This window comes from Panthera onca, chromosome E2, assembly GCF_046562875.1.
Source record: "Panthera onca isolate mPanOnc1 chromosome E2, mPanOnc1 haplotype 2, whole genome shotgun sequence".
Taxonomy (NCBI): Eukaryota; Metazoa; Chordata; class Mammalia; order Carnivora; family Felidae; genus Panthera; species Panthera onca.
Window position 1 is genome coordinate 57522813 of NC_138353.1, and position 15795 is coordinate 57538607.

At 52.8% G+C, this 15795-nt stretch overlaps 1 protein-coding gene across 7 annotated transcripts in view; it reads left to right on the forward strand.

Moving 5' to 3' along the window:
• Nucleotides 1-568: 568 nt before the first annotated feature.
• The window catches only part of KIAA0513 (KIAA0513 ortholog), a 61586-nt gene continuing 46359 nt past the window's right edge, over nucleotides 569-15795 (forward strand). For 2 of the 7 annotated variants that reach the window (XM_081791575.1, XM_060650005.3), the window contains exon 1: nucleotides 569-723. The gene's annotated coding sequence lies outside the window, so the exon portion shown is untranslated. Of the gene's footprint in view, nucleotides 806-15795 lie in introns of all 7 variants that reach the window. The other 5 variants (XM_081791574.1, XM_081791572.1, XM_060650004.3 and 2 more) reach the window with 3 other exon arrangements.

The following is a 15795-nucleotide window of genomic DNA, read 5'->3' on the forward strand; positions in this document are numbered from 1 at the left end:
ATCCATCAGCTTTTAAGATGACCCCTTTGAAAAAATAAATCAGGCCGCAGATTGCCCTTGTATATACCATGCACCGTTGCCTGACTTGTTTGAAAAGTGTGTTCATTAACGTCAAGACTTCACCCTAACTCTGGCATGGGCGGGCAGGAAATGGCAAATGACATCCTCGTCTTAAAGGTGGAGACGATCCCGGCCCGGAAGCAACCAGAGCCAGGCCTTATTCCCCCCGCTCCCTGCCAGGGCTCCCGGGTCCCCCCACCCAAATCACCAAATCCCCCTCTCCCGCGCTCGCGGAACGGCCGGTCCCCAGGGGGGAACCCTAGTTTTGAGCAGATCCAGGAAACGGGATCCACAGTTGGACTCCGAGCGTGCTTCCGGGGACGGCGGGCCCAGGCCTCCCGTCCAGGCACAGTCGCGGCCCCGAGAGATTCGGGGCCGGGGTCGGGACCCTGACCGCGCCGGGCGCCGGGCGCCAGCAGCCAGCATCGGCCCCTCCCCGTCACGTGACCCGCTCTCGGGTCGCCCGCGCGGGGCGGGGGCGGGGCCGCTCTCGCGCCTGCGCAGACGGCGCCGGGAGGGGGCGGGCACTGCCGGCTGACTGACAGCTCCCGCGGCTGTCGCCTCGGAAGGACCCGGCTCGCAGGCCCGCGCAGTGGCTGCAGCGCGGAGCCCGGAGGCGCCCGCTCGCTCCCCGGTCCGACCGGTCGGCCGGCGCCCGCCGCGGTGAGAGAGGCTCCCGCCAGCGCCTGCGAGAGGGAAACGCGTCAGCTGTCCGGGCGGCGCGGGGCTCTCCGAGGGCCGGCGGGTGAGGGGCTTGGGAGGAGGAGGGGGCGGCCGGATGACGCGGGGTCGGGGGTCGGGAGCTTCTGCGGGGTCCGCGCGTGCCGGGGGGAGAGGGTGGGAGGGGAGCCGGGAGCCCGCGGGGGGGGGGGCAGTGCAGCGCCTGGGGGAGGATGGACAAGGGGTCCCCACCCCCCCCCCCGGTGGCAGATGGTTGTCGCCAGGTGGCTTTGGGGTGGAGTCGGCCCCTGGGTCCTGGGGGAAGAAGAGCCCCCAGACTGCTGGGAGGGGGGTGCCCGGAACCAGGAGGGGAAAGACATTTGCCAAGTCGTGCTGTGTGTTCAGTCTTAAGTTGGCTGCGTCTCTGCTCCCGGGGGGCCGGCGGGGGAGGCACGGTGGGGGGGGGGGGACAGGGTCTGGGGCTCTGGACGGGGTGGGGGGGGGGGCGACAACTGTGCGCGTGCCTTCGCGGCGCTCCCCCGTCCCCCGGTGCGGGTCAGTAGGCACAGAGGTTTGCAGAGGGCACGGCAGCCCAGGCGCAGCGCTGGGAGCTCCAACAGCTGGACTGGTTCGGGGTGGACTGAACCAGAAGCCCCGGGACCGGAAGGGACGGCAGGTGGTCTTCCTGGAGCCGGGTGCGTTTTCCCGCGTGTCCGGGGGTTTGTGCTTCGCGAGGTTGCCCCCGGATTGCACTCGGGAGGAGGACTTGGCGGTGGGCGCCAGCCAGCTCCCGGAACTCTGTGGGTCAGCGTGGGGCACGGGTGCCGACCTGCAGACTGAGCAGGAGCTCGCCTCTGAGCTGGCACAGGTGAGTCAGGGCTGGAGGCACGCAGACCGCTGTCAGGGACCAGGCTGCCCCCCAGGCCGCTGTCACCTAACGCTGATGTTTCTGATTCGTTTGGTGAGAGGCACCCGCTCCCGGAACCTAAGCCAGGGGAGCCAAGATACAGAACCGCGGAATTAAGCAAAGAAAAAAATACAAGGAAGATGGTGATTGGTTGTGCATGAGCGCTTCTCCAGGTCTTTGACACGTTTCTGGGTGGAAGTTTATGTGCTCGCTTTGTTCAGAGTCTCTCCCTCCCACGGTCACCTGTTTTTAGTTCCGTTTTGTTCAGAAGTAGGACTGCTTACGCCTGTGGACAGGGGGCGAAAGGCTTCTGAGATCAATTCACAGCGAAAAAGTTGCCTCGTGAGATTTTCTTTTTCCATAAAAGAACTGAAGATGGCCCAGGACTCACATGTAGCGCTCTTAGTGATTAGCATATCGTCTCTAGCCTCTTGCGTGGTTCTGGGATACGTTCCCGTGGGTTTTTCTGTTGTTGTTTTGTTTTTGCGGGGTTTGTCTTTTGTATGGCCTGCGTCAGCTAACGTGCAGATAGTCTGAATTATTTGAGAATGTAACACCTAAGGGCAGTGACCAAAGCTACCACTCAGTGACGTGAATAAATTACAAACCTTAAATAATTTGCTACGGAATTCTAGAAAGTGAAGAAGAGTGATTCTCTCTATGACAAATAACTTTGGTTCTTCCGAGGTAAATTGATTTATGGGGACCCCAAGAGAGGACACCTTTTAGGACAAACCCTATGAAAGGTTTAGGATGGAATGACTCATTCTACATGCTCCCCCCCCCCCCCCCCCCCCCCCCCCGCTTCCTTCCTCAAAAAAGAAGATAATCAGGTTGAAAGAAACATCAAAAGCAACCTGGGAAGATCTAAAAAAAAAAAAAAAAAAACAAAGTCATGAAAATTCAACCAGCAGCAGGAAAAACATGCAAAGGAAGGAGTAAAACCCTGTTGCTGATGCTAACCCCCCACTTTGATGTGACAGAGTACTTTACAAAGGGCTCTGGCACAAAATCTCGGTTGATTTTCGCAAGAAACTTGGCATGATAGGGGGTGTTTCGTGCCCATGTCGCAGATGAGGAAACTGAGACCAGGCGACTGCCCAAAGTCTCTTAGGTACAAGGGGGAAGAGTGAAATGTTAGACCTAGCCATCGGACGCCAGATGCAGCAGCCTGCCATCGGCCTGTGGAGTGGGGTGCGGTGGGGGGACAGATTTGGCCCGGGGGCTGGCCGCGCGTCCTTCTCTCCCCCCGCCCGTCTCAGTCACGGAGTCAGCTTAGCTCCCATGGCCTTCACCGCATCCCCACCCAAGCCTGAGGGTCCGCGTCTACTCAGATTTGTTTCTCCGTCTTAGAGAAATCTAGTAGGAAGTATGATCGCAAGGGATCTCTTGCTCCATGGCTTGGTGTTTCCAAATAGTCTAGGTGTCTTCAGCTGGGTGGGGCGAGAGAGCAAGGCGATTCTAGGGAAACTTGCCCTTAGAGTTTTCCTCGCCCGCCACCCAGAAGAGAAATGCGGTGGTTGTGAAACCCGAGGAGCTGACCCAGTAGTGTTGTGTATTTGACGCGGTATTTTATACGTGGCATCGTCTGGGTTATGGCGACTTTTTTTTTTTTTTTTATTGTTTTTTAAACAGGGCACAGCTGTTCTCATTAGGAAAAAACAAGCTTTAATCCCGCTTTCTAGATCTGGGCAGCGAGATCCGGAAAAGGACTTTGGGGAGGGGGCGGGGGGGGGGTTATCTGAGATCTGTTTCAGCAGGCAATGGCACAAAACAGAATGACAATGAAAAGGGCACGACAGGAGATGTACAGATCTGAAGAAGAAAGGTGATAGAGGTCCAATCTACTCCATGCTGAGGATATCGTGTTCTTTTCTGGACGTCACATTTAATAAAGGGCAGAGAAAAAAAAAAATCAAGACTATTCCTTGGAAATTGCTACAGTGGTGAATGAATTATGGCTGGGTAAGCCTGAGAACCTGGGGAGCCATGATCCCAGAAGGTTTAGGGCTGTCATTTATTAAACTTGTTTTATAGGGGCCCAAGAACCAAAGGACACAAGCTCTCTGTCTAAAGTTAGAGAGACTTTAGTTTTAAGGCCTTTATCGTGCCGGAATTGAACCATACCCCTCCCCAGTGGCCTGCCAGGACTCTGGGGAGCGAATTCAAACTGCTCACTGTGGTCTGCGTGGGGGGGTGGGGGCTATGTGAGTGCTAGTTGACCTTGCTTGTGTCTCCAGCTTCATCACTTAGCACTCACAAAAGTCCCACCTTCTTCCTGTGCCTTGCACACATCCAGCTCACTCTGCCTCACTCTACCCACCCTGAAGTCCTTTTCCGGATCTCGCTGCCCAGATCTAGAAAGCGGGATTAAAGCTTGTTCTTTCCTAATGAGAACAGCTGTGCCCTGTTTAAAAAACAATAAAATAAAAAAAAAAGTCGCCATAACCCAGGCGATGCCACGTATAAAATACCGCGTCAAATAAACAACACTACTGGGTCAGCTCCTCGGGTTTCACAACCACTGCATTTCTCTTCCGGCTGGCGGAGGAGGAAAACTCTAACTGCCTCAGGGCCTTTGCACTCACTGTTCCTTCTGCCAGATTTCCCCATGGCTGGCTCCCTGTCATTCAAGTCAACTGCTCTAATGTCACATCCGTAGAACTTCCCTGACAATTAAAATAGTTTCTGCCTGGTCCCCAGCCCACCCACTTTATTACTTTATGGTGTTTTCTTTTTTCATAACAGTGTCACAGATGTCCTTCTTTGAGAATGCTTTTATTACGTGCTGCCCATTTACCACTGTATCAACAGTGCCCCAAATAGTGCCTGGCATATAGTAGGTGTTCAATTGATATTTGTTGAATGAATGATTTTTGTGACAGATCTTTTCAAAGATGGGAGGGATTGCTGCCTTGGTAGATACCAAGTTGGTTTTCTTGCGCTAGAGACAGTCAGACACGAGCCGACTAGCCAGCCATGGGGCAAGATAATTCAAGCATTAGATAGCTAGGAAAACCAGATAACTTATGCTAGTGCCCTGGGGCTGCTGTAACAAAGCACCACAGGCTTGGTGGCTTAAGACAACGTATATTTATTCTCTCACAGTTTTAGAGACTAGGAGTCCAAAATCAAGGCACTGACAAGGTTGCTTCCTTTTTGGGGGTTCAGAGGGAGGATCTGTTTGTGCCTCCCTCTCGGCCTCTTGTGGGTCCCAGCAATCATTGGTGTGTCTAGCCTTGGAGCGTTCTTCTCGCTGTGTGTGTGTGTGTGTGTGTGTGTGTGTGTGTGTGTGTGTGTTTCTGTTTCTTCTTTTATTTATTTATTTATTTATTTATTTATTTATTTTCTTTCTTTTTCTTTTTTTTTTTAATTTTTTTTTTTAACGTTTATTTATTTTTGAGACAGAGAGAGACACAGCATGAACGGGGGAGGGGCAGAGAGAGAGGGAAACACAGAATCGGAAGGAGGTTCCAGGCTCTGAGCCATCAGCCCAGAGCCCGACGCGGGGCTGGAACTCGTGGACCGCGAGATCGTGACCTGAGCCGAAGTTGGACGCTTAACCGACTGAGCCACCCAGGCGCCCCTGTTTCTGTTTCTTCTAAGGATACCATCAAATTGGTCATATTCCATTATGACTTTATCTTAATTTAATTACATCTGCAAAGACCCTATTTCCAAATAAGGTCATGTTTGCAGGTTCCGGGGGTTAGGACTTCAACATATCTTTTTAGGGGACACAATTCAATGCATAACACCTTCTCACTTCAAGATCCAGTGACATTTTAAAGGGAGAAACTGGCAGGAGGCGCTGGGTTCTTTTTAGGGATAATGGCATGGATTTGGATATTTTTACATAAAGCCTCATGGTCCTGGGGCACCTGGGTGGCTCAGTCAATTGAGCGTCTGACTTCAGCTCAGGTCATGATCCCACAGTTCGTGAGTTCGAGCCCCGCATCAGGCTCTGTGCTGATGGCTTGGAGCCTGGAGCTTGCTTTGGATTCTGTCTCCCTCTCTCTCTGCCCCTCCCCTGACTTCGGCCCAGGTCATGATCTCACAGTCTCTGGGTTCAAGCCCCGCGTCAGGCGCTGTGCTGACAGCTCAGAGCCTGGAGCCTGCTTCGGATTCTGTGTCTCCCTCTCTCTCTCTCTGCTCCTCCCCGGCTCATGCTCTGTCTCTCTCTGTCTCTCAAAAATAAATAAACATAAAAAAAATTTTTTTTAAGTATTAAAAAAAAAAGCATCATGGTCCTTACAACTTGCAAGCTAAGAGGTGATCTGCACGTGTCCCAGGTGAGGAGGCCGAGGGTCTGAGCAATTGTGTGACTTGCCCGAGGTCACGAGGACAAGGTGAATCTCCTGCATCTGATTGCAAGGACCGCGGCCTCCCCAGCCCTCCCTTGCCTGCTGGGACAGGTCTTACTAGCAGTGCAAGCCCGGGGTAGGACGGGGGATGTCTGATGGCCCTGCAGGAGCCCCGGAGGGACCATTTCCTCCCTTGTCCTTGTCATGATGGCACAGAGAAATGTGGGGGGCAGCAGAGCCCTGTCACCCCAGCACTAGACCGCCCGTGGCCGGCTTGGATGCATGCCGCAACATTAGGAGAACCTGCATTTCCCCTTGTCGGGCTTTTCCAGCGATCCAAAGTCTTTTCCATAAGGCTTCAAGAGTTCTGGTGTTCAGTGTCTTAGATTATGGCCTGAAAAAGTATTGCTGATGTCCTGAGCATGAGCCGTCCAGGAATTCACAGGGAAACTTCTTTCATTTTGAGGGCCGGGGGGAGGGGGGGAGGGTGCGTGAGAGCAGGGCAGGCTGCCAGCAAAATGTCTGAAATCATTTGCACCTTTGCCTTTCGAGACCTTTTTATTTCTGGCTCTGTCTCACCTTATTCGGGGAGATATTCTCTCCCTTATTTAATTTAATTAATTTTTGGTCTAGGTAATACATGCAGATGGGACAAAATTCAGACGATAAAAAAAGATGTCCGGTGCAAAGTGGCTCTTCCCTCTGCCTCCCCGACCCCCTCCCCAGGGGCACCCGTCACCACCAGTTTCTTCTGTCTCCTTCCGGATCTGATGTCCCCTGTAATGTCCCTGACTGCCACCCCCCCCCCCCCCCACACACACACCCTGAGGGCTGTGCTTTCGTCCCCGCCTTCTGTTCCTTCTTCCTGTGTTTCCAGAACCCTTTTCGTGGGCACCTGATGGGCCGATTCGGTCCCATGTGTCGGGAGCTGATGATGGCACCTCTGCCACGAGTTTCATATGTGGAAGGAAGGTGCTCAGGAGAAACGTGTCTGTGACGTGAAATGTGGGCTTCTGAGGCCAGCGGCACAGATGAGACAACTGAGGCCTGCCGTCAGGCCGCCCACAAGGGCCGAGTCGGCGTGCAGATCCCGGCAGCTTGTGTTTCTGTCCCAGCGTCTGGTCCGGGCCCCATGTTAGGTTCCTCTGTCTCCCTGGTTTCCTCCGGTCGGGGACGGTTGTCACCTTCCCTCATGTTATGTATGGCATAGCGGTCCCGGGTAAAGCAGCGTCTTCCTAGCTCTGGACGGGAGCGTTCGCGTGTGGCCTGCACGTGGGGGTTGGCCTTGTTCCACGGAGCAGGTGCGCTACGCCGGGAGCACCTGCTTTCCTCCTCGGCTTTTCTGGGCTCGTTCCAGAAATGGTCTCTGGCCTCTCGGCGCCCAAGACGAATGACCAAGACCCGTCCCACCATAGGAATAATCTACAGCACGTGCTGGAGGAAATGGCACATCTGGAGGGGAGAGAGAGGGCGGGGGGCGTGGGGGGTGGGGTGGGTATTTTTCTCTTAATCACCGAGTCCACTTAGGAGAACACCATGTCCCTCCGTGACGTCCTTTCGCAAAGCAGGTGCGTTCGGAGGCATTTTCCTAGCCTTTGCATCACAGCCAGGCATGACTCAGAGCAAATGACTCACCGGTGGCAAAAATGACCAACGAGCTGGGGAAAAGACGAGAATCTAGCAACAGCGGAGCAGGCGGCAAACGGAAAATACCAGAGCAAACGAGCTCCGTGAGCTGCTGTTTGCTGACACCGTTGAGCGAGGGGATTTGGGGGCGAACCCATGTGGCCGAGATACAAAAATGGGGCCCAGTTAAAAGGGGTGAAAGCCTCATGAGAACAGAAAACCCAATTTTGAGTTAATAGTAGATATCAGGAATGAAGTACATGCGTTAAATGTGATCAAAACAACGACAAACCTAGAAAAACCAAACAACCAATTTTAAAAACTCAATTTGTGGTGATAGGAGGAGGTAGGAAACCAGTTAGCCGAGGCAAGCGAGTCTAAAACCCTCCCTCCTCCGAGAGGGGGCAGATTAGCTGAACTTCATTAAGCAGCAGGATCGCTCTGAGAATCCCGAGGCTCCATTTGGATAATACAAAAATACCTCACTTATCTGCTCTTATGGAGGAAAGAGGTATTACATATAATCGAAATTTCCGCGTAAGTAGGATTAACCAGACTTATCTCTCCTATGGGAGAAGAGTAGCATCTCCGATGTCCTCGCCTCTTCTAAGGAATCCTGCCAGCTGGCCCCGGGTGGCCAAACGCCGACGGGTCCCACGGGATCGGTGCCTCCCACCCCTTCTCCTCTCGCTCGAACGCAACTCTTGTCCCCACACGGCCACCAGGATGTAGCGTCTTTGCAAAGCATAGATCAGGTCGTGATGTTCCCCGGAGATAAACCCTCCAGTGCTCTCCCACTGCTCCTGGGATGAAATCCCAGCCCCTTAGCTTGGCCTCCAAGCCCCTGCCTCGGGCCTGGCTTGCAGCCGTGCCACAGCCTCCGCTCCTTCCCTCCCTCCCTGGGTCTCCCCCGCTGAGCCACACTGCCTCACTCCTGCTTTAATGGGCCAGGTTCACGGCCACCACAGAGCCATTTCCTCAGGCTGGGATGCTGGTCCTCCAGATGGTAGAATGACCCTCCCTGGCCCCTCAGGCCGAAGGAGCTGCCTACGTCCATCTGGTTTCCCTGGCCCAGCGCTGCCCAGTAGAAATACAGGGTGAGCCGCGTGTATTATATTAAGTTGCCAGCAGCCGCACTAAACAACTAAAGAAAACAGCCTCAATTAATTTTTATAATCGATTTTGTTCAACCCACCGTATCCAAAATATCCCTCCCATACCTAATCAGTATAAAAATTATTAGCGAGACATCTTAGATTCTCATTTCACACTAAGTTTGAAATCTGGTGTGGTCAGCACAGCTCAGTGAGCCACAGTTTCGTGGGCTTACTAGCCACGCATAGCGAGCGGCTACTATGTTAGACGGTGCTATGCTCTATTTTTTTTTTAATTTTTTTTTTAACGTTTATTTATTTTTGAGACAGAGACAGAGCGTGAATGGGGGAGGGGCAGAGAGAGAGGGAGACACAGAATCGGAAGCAGGCTCCAGGCTCTGAGCCATCAGCCCAGAGCCCGATGCGGGGCTCGAACTCACGGACTGTGAGATCGTGACCTGAGCTGAAGTCGGACGTTTAACCGACTGAGCCACCCAGGCGCCCCTGCTATGCTCTATTTTAATCACGGCACGTACGATGGGCTGTAATGATATCTTTAATCTCTTTGTTCTCTGCCTAGAACACAAGCTCCCTGAGGGCTAGGCTACTGTTTGTCTAGTTCATCTGAAACAATGCCTAGCACAGGGCACATGCACAATAATATTTGTGGAATGATTGAACCAGCCTGTGACAGGATGCGTGAGACCCTCACCTTACCGTTCAGAGCCAGTCATGTAACCAGTGCATTCGGAGCCAGTTTTTTTTTTTTATGTTTATTCATTTTTTGAAAGACAGAGAGACAGAGCACCAGCAGGGGTGGCAGGGGTGGGGTGGACAGAGAGGGAGACACAGAACCTGAAGCAGGCTCCAGGCTCCGAGCTGTCAGCACAGAGCCCGACGCGGGGCTCGAACTCGCAAACCATGAGATCGTGACCTGAGCTGAAGTCGGACGCTCGAGCTGTCAGCACAGAGCCCGATGCGGGGCTCGAACCCACAAACCATGAGATCGTGACCTGAGCTGAAGTCAGACGCTCAACTGACCGAGCCACCCTGGTGCCCCCGGAGCCAGTTTTAATCAGAGGAACTCAATGCCCAAGGTTTCCTGTGACCAACAATATTAACTGTTCGCACAGAGACTTAGATATTGTCTGTCCAAGGTCTCCTGTGATCACTTTTTATCGGATTTGTTTGGGGGAGGGGTGGGGTACCATGATAACCGAAGAGCAAAGCTTTTCACTAGGAAGGGTTTTCACCCGATTGAGATTCTTTGGCGATGTTTGGTGCTCGGAGTTGATATAGATCAGAGATTTCAACTGGGGAAACATCTAGAGACATTTTTGACCGGCACACCCGCGGGGTGCGTCTGGCATCCGGGGGTAGAGGCCAGAGATGCTCTAGACACCTTGCAGCACACACCCAGGACAGTCCCCGCGGCGAGGAGTGACCCGCCCGAGCGCCGATGGCCCTGCCGTCGAGAAGGCCTGCTGTAGGCCAGCGCATCTGCGTCGCCTCTGATAACGTCAGGAAGGGTATGAGCCTCTGCAGATGCGACAGATTCTGTGCAGACCCCATCTTTTTGTTCCCTTCTCTCTCTCAGGTTCAACCTGCCCCTGCTTATTGGTTCTTTTCCTACAAGTGTAGACGCAACAAAATTGCCCTCAGCGAGAGCACTTGAGACGAAAGAAAATCAGCTTCCCTTGGAAACCGGGAGCTAGCATTCTGCAGAGCAGACATCTGGAAAAGCCTGTGTCTCAAGAACCGTGGATCAATACGCTCGAAGCGCCCCCTGAAAGCTATTTGGATACGTTCTGAGCAAAGCCGCGGCAGAAACTGATTTCTTTTCAGTTACATGCGCATAAACGTGCCAGCTACGCTTTGAAAAAATGCTCATTTAGACTCCAAAGCAGGATTGGAGCACAGAATTATATGCATTTTAATTCTCGTGATACATTAAGTCCCCTCCCCACAAGTAAGAGAATTCAGCTCCCTTATTATTGGGGGTAGAAAAGTGATGAACTATATACATTTCAATTTTCAGGTTTTGGGGAATACGTTGACTCTTGAACAACAGGTTCAACGGGCTTGAACTGAACCAGTTACATATATGCAGATATATATCTATGTGTATATATATTTATTTTATTTTATTTTATTTTATTTTATTTTATTTTATTCTATTTTATTTTTTTTTAATGTTTATTTATTTTTGAGACAGAGAGAGACAGAGCATGAACGGGGGAGGGTCAGAGAGAGGGAGACACAGAATCTGAAACAGGCTCCAGGTTCTGAGCCGTCAGCACAGAGCCCAACGCGGGGCTCGAACTCACGGACTGTGAGATCGTGACCTGAGCCGAAGTCGGACGCCCAACCGACTGAGCCACCCAGGCGCCCTGATATATATATATATATATATATATTTTTTTTTTTTTTAAACAAATACAGTACAGTACCATAACTGTATTTTTTCTTCTTTATGATTTTTTAAATAGTGTTTTCTTTTATCTAGCTAACTTTATTGTAAGAACAGTACATATGATCCACTGGGGCGTCTGGGTAGCTCAGTCGGCTAAACGTCCGACTTAAACTCAGGGCATGATCCCGCGGTCTGTGAGTTCGAGCCCCGTGTCGGGCTCTGTGCTGACAGCTCAGAGCCTGGAGCCTGCTTCGGAATCTGTGTCTCCCTCTCTCTCTGCCCCTCCCATGCTCATGCTCTGTCCCTCTCTGTCTCTCAGTAATAAACGTTAAAAAAGTTAAAAAAAAAAAGTAGTATATATGATCCCCATAACATATAAAACACATGTTAGTAGACTGTTTACGCCAGATGTAAGACTTCCGGGCAACAGTAGGTTATGAGTCGTTAAGTTTTGGGGGAATCAGAAGTTATACGCAGATTTGCAACCGCGTGAGGGGTCGGCACTCGCCCCCACCTCCCCCACCATGTGGTTTAAGCGTCAACTACCCGTACCTGCAAATACAAGCCGAAGTTGTACCAGAGTCGGCGATGTTTGTTACCCTACCCGCGTCTCCAGCGAGATCTGAATTCGTGTAATTAGCTGTGTGCGTGAGGGGCATCGCCTGCCGCTTGGCGCTGTGTTCTCTGCTGGGGGTACGTTCCCTTGTCTGACCAGCAGGCTTCTATTAGATCTTTACGTGTTTTGCCTGAGCTTCCCTCCCTGCCCCTTTCTTGTCTGTCTGCCATCCCCCCACCAGCTCCCGGAAATCTAAAGTTTCATCCGACCCTCTCACATCGTGGAATTAAAAAAAATTTTTTTAACGTTTATTTATTTTTGAGAGAGACAGAGACAGAATGCGAGTGGGTTGGGGCAGAGAGAGAGGGAGACCCAGAATCCGAAGCAGGCTCTAGGCTCCGAGCTGTCAGCACGGAGCCCGCCACGGGGCTCGAACCCATGAACCGCGAGATCACGACCTGAGCCAAAGTCGGCCGCTCAACCGACTGAGCCACCCAGGCGCCCCTCACATCATGGAATTTTATTTGAGCAAAACAAGGTCTAGAGTTATTTAGGGCATGACTCTTTTGTTCCCGCTGCTTTCCAAGCGTCTCCTTTAGTACTGGGATTTTTCAGTCGTTTGCTTCCTTTCCTGCAGGCACGGAAAACCTAGCATTTGTGGGTGAACAGTGCCGAACCTTCCTTGTTTGCTGATCTCTCCTGAAATAGGAATCAGGCAACCCCTTTAAATGCTGTGGAATAAATATCTAAATCCGACGTCGCCTGCCCCATCTTCTCCCGTAGAGACGGGTAAGAGAGGTTCGATCCACACCGGTGTCCTGCAGATGTCTGGAGGGTCCTCATCTGGACCCCAGGTCGTCCCACTTCCCTGCTTGCATTGCAGCACGGCTGTGGAGTCTGGCTCTGCTTGGGTTTATCTAGCCTCTTTCATTTGGGCTCTGTGGCTTTAGACAGCTGTCTAACCTTCCTAAGCCTTCAAGTTTCTAAAACCACAAAAACAGGAATACTAACAGACCTAGCCCACGTGTCACGGGAGCGTTAGGTCAGGTTATCGCAGAGAGCGTTAGCTCCGCGCCCGGTGGGTCGCGAACACACGATGAACGTTAGTTGTAATTGTCATTTAACTATCAAAAAGCATTACATAACGGTAATACTTAGTATGGCAAAGAGCAGCCCAAACCGGCTTGGCTTTCTCACGCCATCGCGTTAACTAAAGCAGCAGCAGGAAGCGTGGCTTTGACCTTCTAGAGAGCACGGGACACGTAACCACAGTGGCACTCAGGTGTGGCGGGACGCCCACGTGTGCACGGGAGAGGGAAGAGTGGTAACTTTTGAGGTGTCTGAAAATGCCGTCCTTTTTTTCTTCTTTTAATAAAAAACGTTTTTAGAGTGTGCACGAACTGGGAAGAGGGGCAGAGGGAGAGCGAGGGAGCGAGAGAGAAAGAGAGAGAGAATCTCAAGCAGGCCCCACACTCAGCACAGAGCCTGATGCGGGGCTCGATCCCATGACCCCGGGATCATGACCTGAGCTGAAATCAAGAGTCAGATGCTCAACAGACTGAACCCCCCCCCCCCCGGGCGCCCCTGAAAATACCATCCTTTTATTCAAATACGAACTTTGTAAGAGGAAGAAATTTTCGAAAAATGTGATTTGGTATTAGCTTCTCTAATGGGTGGTATAAAAAACCTTTAAAATGTTAGAAAGCAAGACCTCTCGTTTCACATCTCAGACTTTGCAGAATCGATGACGCTCTGTCATTAGATCCAGCATGGAATGTCCTCGTGTATGTGTCTCCCTGTCCCTCTCTCCCCCTCTGTTTGTCCTTCTGTCCCTCCGTCTCTCTCTGATCATTGGAACAACCCAGCAGGGACGGTCTGGCCAGAGGCACTCGCTGAAATGACACCTTCCTCCGTGTCATGTTTTCGGGGATTCTGAGTCCAAAAAAAGCATACTTGATCTCTCGGGTTGACACTGAGAGTCCGGAATGGGATTTTAGGAAGATATTCTCATTTGCTCAGTAAAGGAACGGCAGTTAGGAAGTGGGGCAGATCACTCCGGGAAAGAAAACAAACAAAGCAGGCCGTGGAGGCAGTGGCGGTCCGGAAACGGCCCTGGCTCATCCACAGTCCCGGCAGGGGAACCGGGACCGCCATCCCTGGCTTCTCCTGAGCCTTGGTGTGTGACTGTCCCTGGCCCAGGCCCTGAGGTGGAGGGACGGGCTGATGACTGGCAGAGGTTTGGGTCGGGCTGTGGCCGAGCAAGGAGAGTGTGACCCCTGAACCCACAGCCACATTGCCTCCGAGGACGCGGGCGCTGCCCTTCGCGGCTCGCAGGCCACGGTCTCTTCTGTCTGCTTGGTTGGTTCTGCCAAGAGCTGGTGGACGTCCGTCTAGGTGCCTGAAAGTGGACCTTTGTGTCTTTAGGAAGGTATGCAAGTTTTTGTCTCTGTTTCCTTAAAACCCCAGCGGTGCAGAAGGAAGGCCCTGGTTACAGAAGGCTTGTCTTTTTCCCTCCTGCTCGCTTGGCGGGTTCTCTGCGGCTCAGTGCCTTTGTCTGGTCGTACCGAAGGGGCTGGATGCTGACGTGGGTTTGAAGGAAGGCGGCGACCCCGTGCCACGGTGCACACCAGGACTGTGGGCCCCCAGGAAGGCGGGGTGGTTGTCTCCTGTATCACCCGGGGCAAGTCACAGGCTTTCAGGGCAGTGACTCAGAAACCAGGCCTCTCCCTCGTCGCCCCGAACGGAGCGGCTTTGACTGCGTTGACTTTGTTGCAATGCCGAAGGGTGAGACCTCGACTTTACCCGCCGCTCTGGAAGCAGTCTGTCTCCTACCACTGCCACAAGGTCACGAAGAAAGGAATTCTCCGTCTCTACTCAGGTAGATGGTCTCTAACAGGTGCACTTCTGGATGGGTCGGGCGTGACAGTGCGAGGAGAGGAGGACAGAACTGCCCCACAGCTGGTCCGGAGCTGGGCAGGGGTGTTGATGAGCACGGTTCTTCGGGGAGAGAAAGAGCCCTTAGGTGTGATGCTTGAGCAGAGGCCCGTGACCTTGTTTTAAGACCGCAGCGGAGGGAGTTCCCGACCTTGGGTTCCACCTCAAGGATTCCGCGATCCTCCGTCATTGTCCCCTCAGACGAGGTGACCAGGTTCTGCCCTGTGTGTGTGGGCCTGTGCTCCAGCCTCTTTATGCTGCATGGACAATCGTCACCTTCTCAGACCGGCAGTCAGCTCACGGTTCTGTGGAGCCTCTGCATGACTGACCTTGATCCTTCCGTCTGGCTCGGGCTCTTTGTACTCATGTCAGGCGCACGGCTGCACCCCTGACAGGCCACGCACGTCCTCCAGGGGTACCCACTTAGGGAAGGGTCCAGAAGGAAGCGTGGGCAGGTGCCGGGCAGCCCTTGGGAAGCGAGCCGGACCCCTGCGCTCGGTACTGCTGTGTTCTAGCTTCTTAACTTCACTTTGGTCTCGGGCTGTTTGCACTTTATGTAGAGACTCTGGCAGGAGTCATGTCTGTGGGTTTCCTCTTCAATCTTTCTCGCCCCGTGCCTCTTTCCACCGTGCGGTCAAGCCTGCTACCTGTGGCTACTCTCCTAATAGTGTCTTTCTTGCCTGTTTAGTTTTAAAACAAAGCTGACTTGACACGCAGTACTTTCTACATGCGCGGGTGCCTCCTCCATGGAGACAAAGCATGAAAAAAATCACAGAAAAAGCAGGGACTCTGGCATTGTAAACACCCCCACTTCTCTGGCTCCTTTCCCACGTATCTGATGCTCAACCCTGTCTCCCAAGAATTGGAGAGTTTGCCCACCGGAGGCCCTTCTCCCCTGCCTTAATCATCTCTAGCAGCTCTCTGTGTACGGGATCCTCAGTTGTTTTTTGCTTTCCTCACAACGCAAGAGAGACCGTTCCTTCCCCAAGGGAGAGGGTATCGGCGCAAAAACTGCAGAGGACAGACAGCCTACCTGCAGACGGGTGCCATCTTTTAGGGTTGGCTGTTGGTGGAGATTGAGGTGGCTGACTCGGTTGCCCCAGGGACCCGGGGTCAGAACCTGCATGTCAGGAAGGGTGTGTAGTCCTTAACAGATGCCTGGGAGAAGTGTGGGCAGAGAAACCGAGGATTCTGGGACCCACAGCAGGCTGGACGATGGGCGAGCGCCAGCCAAGCAGCTG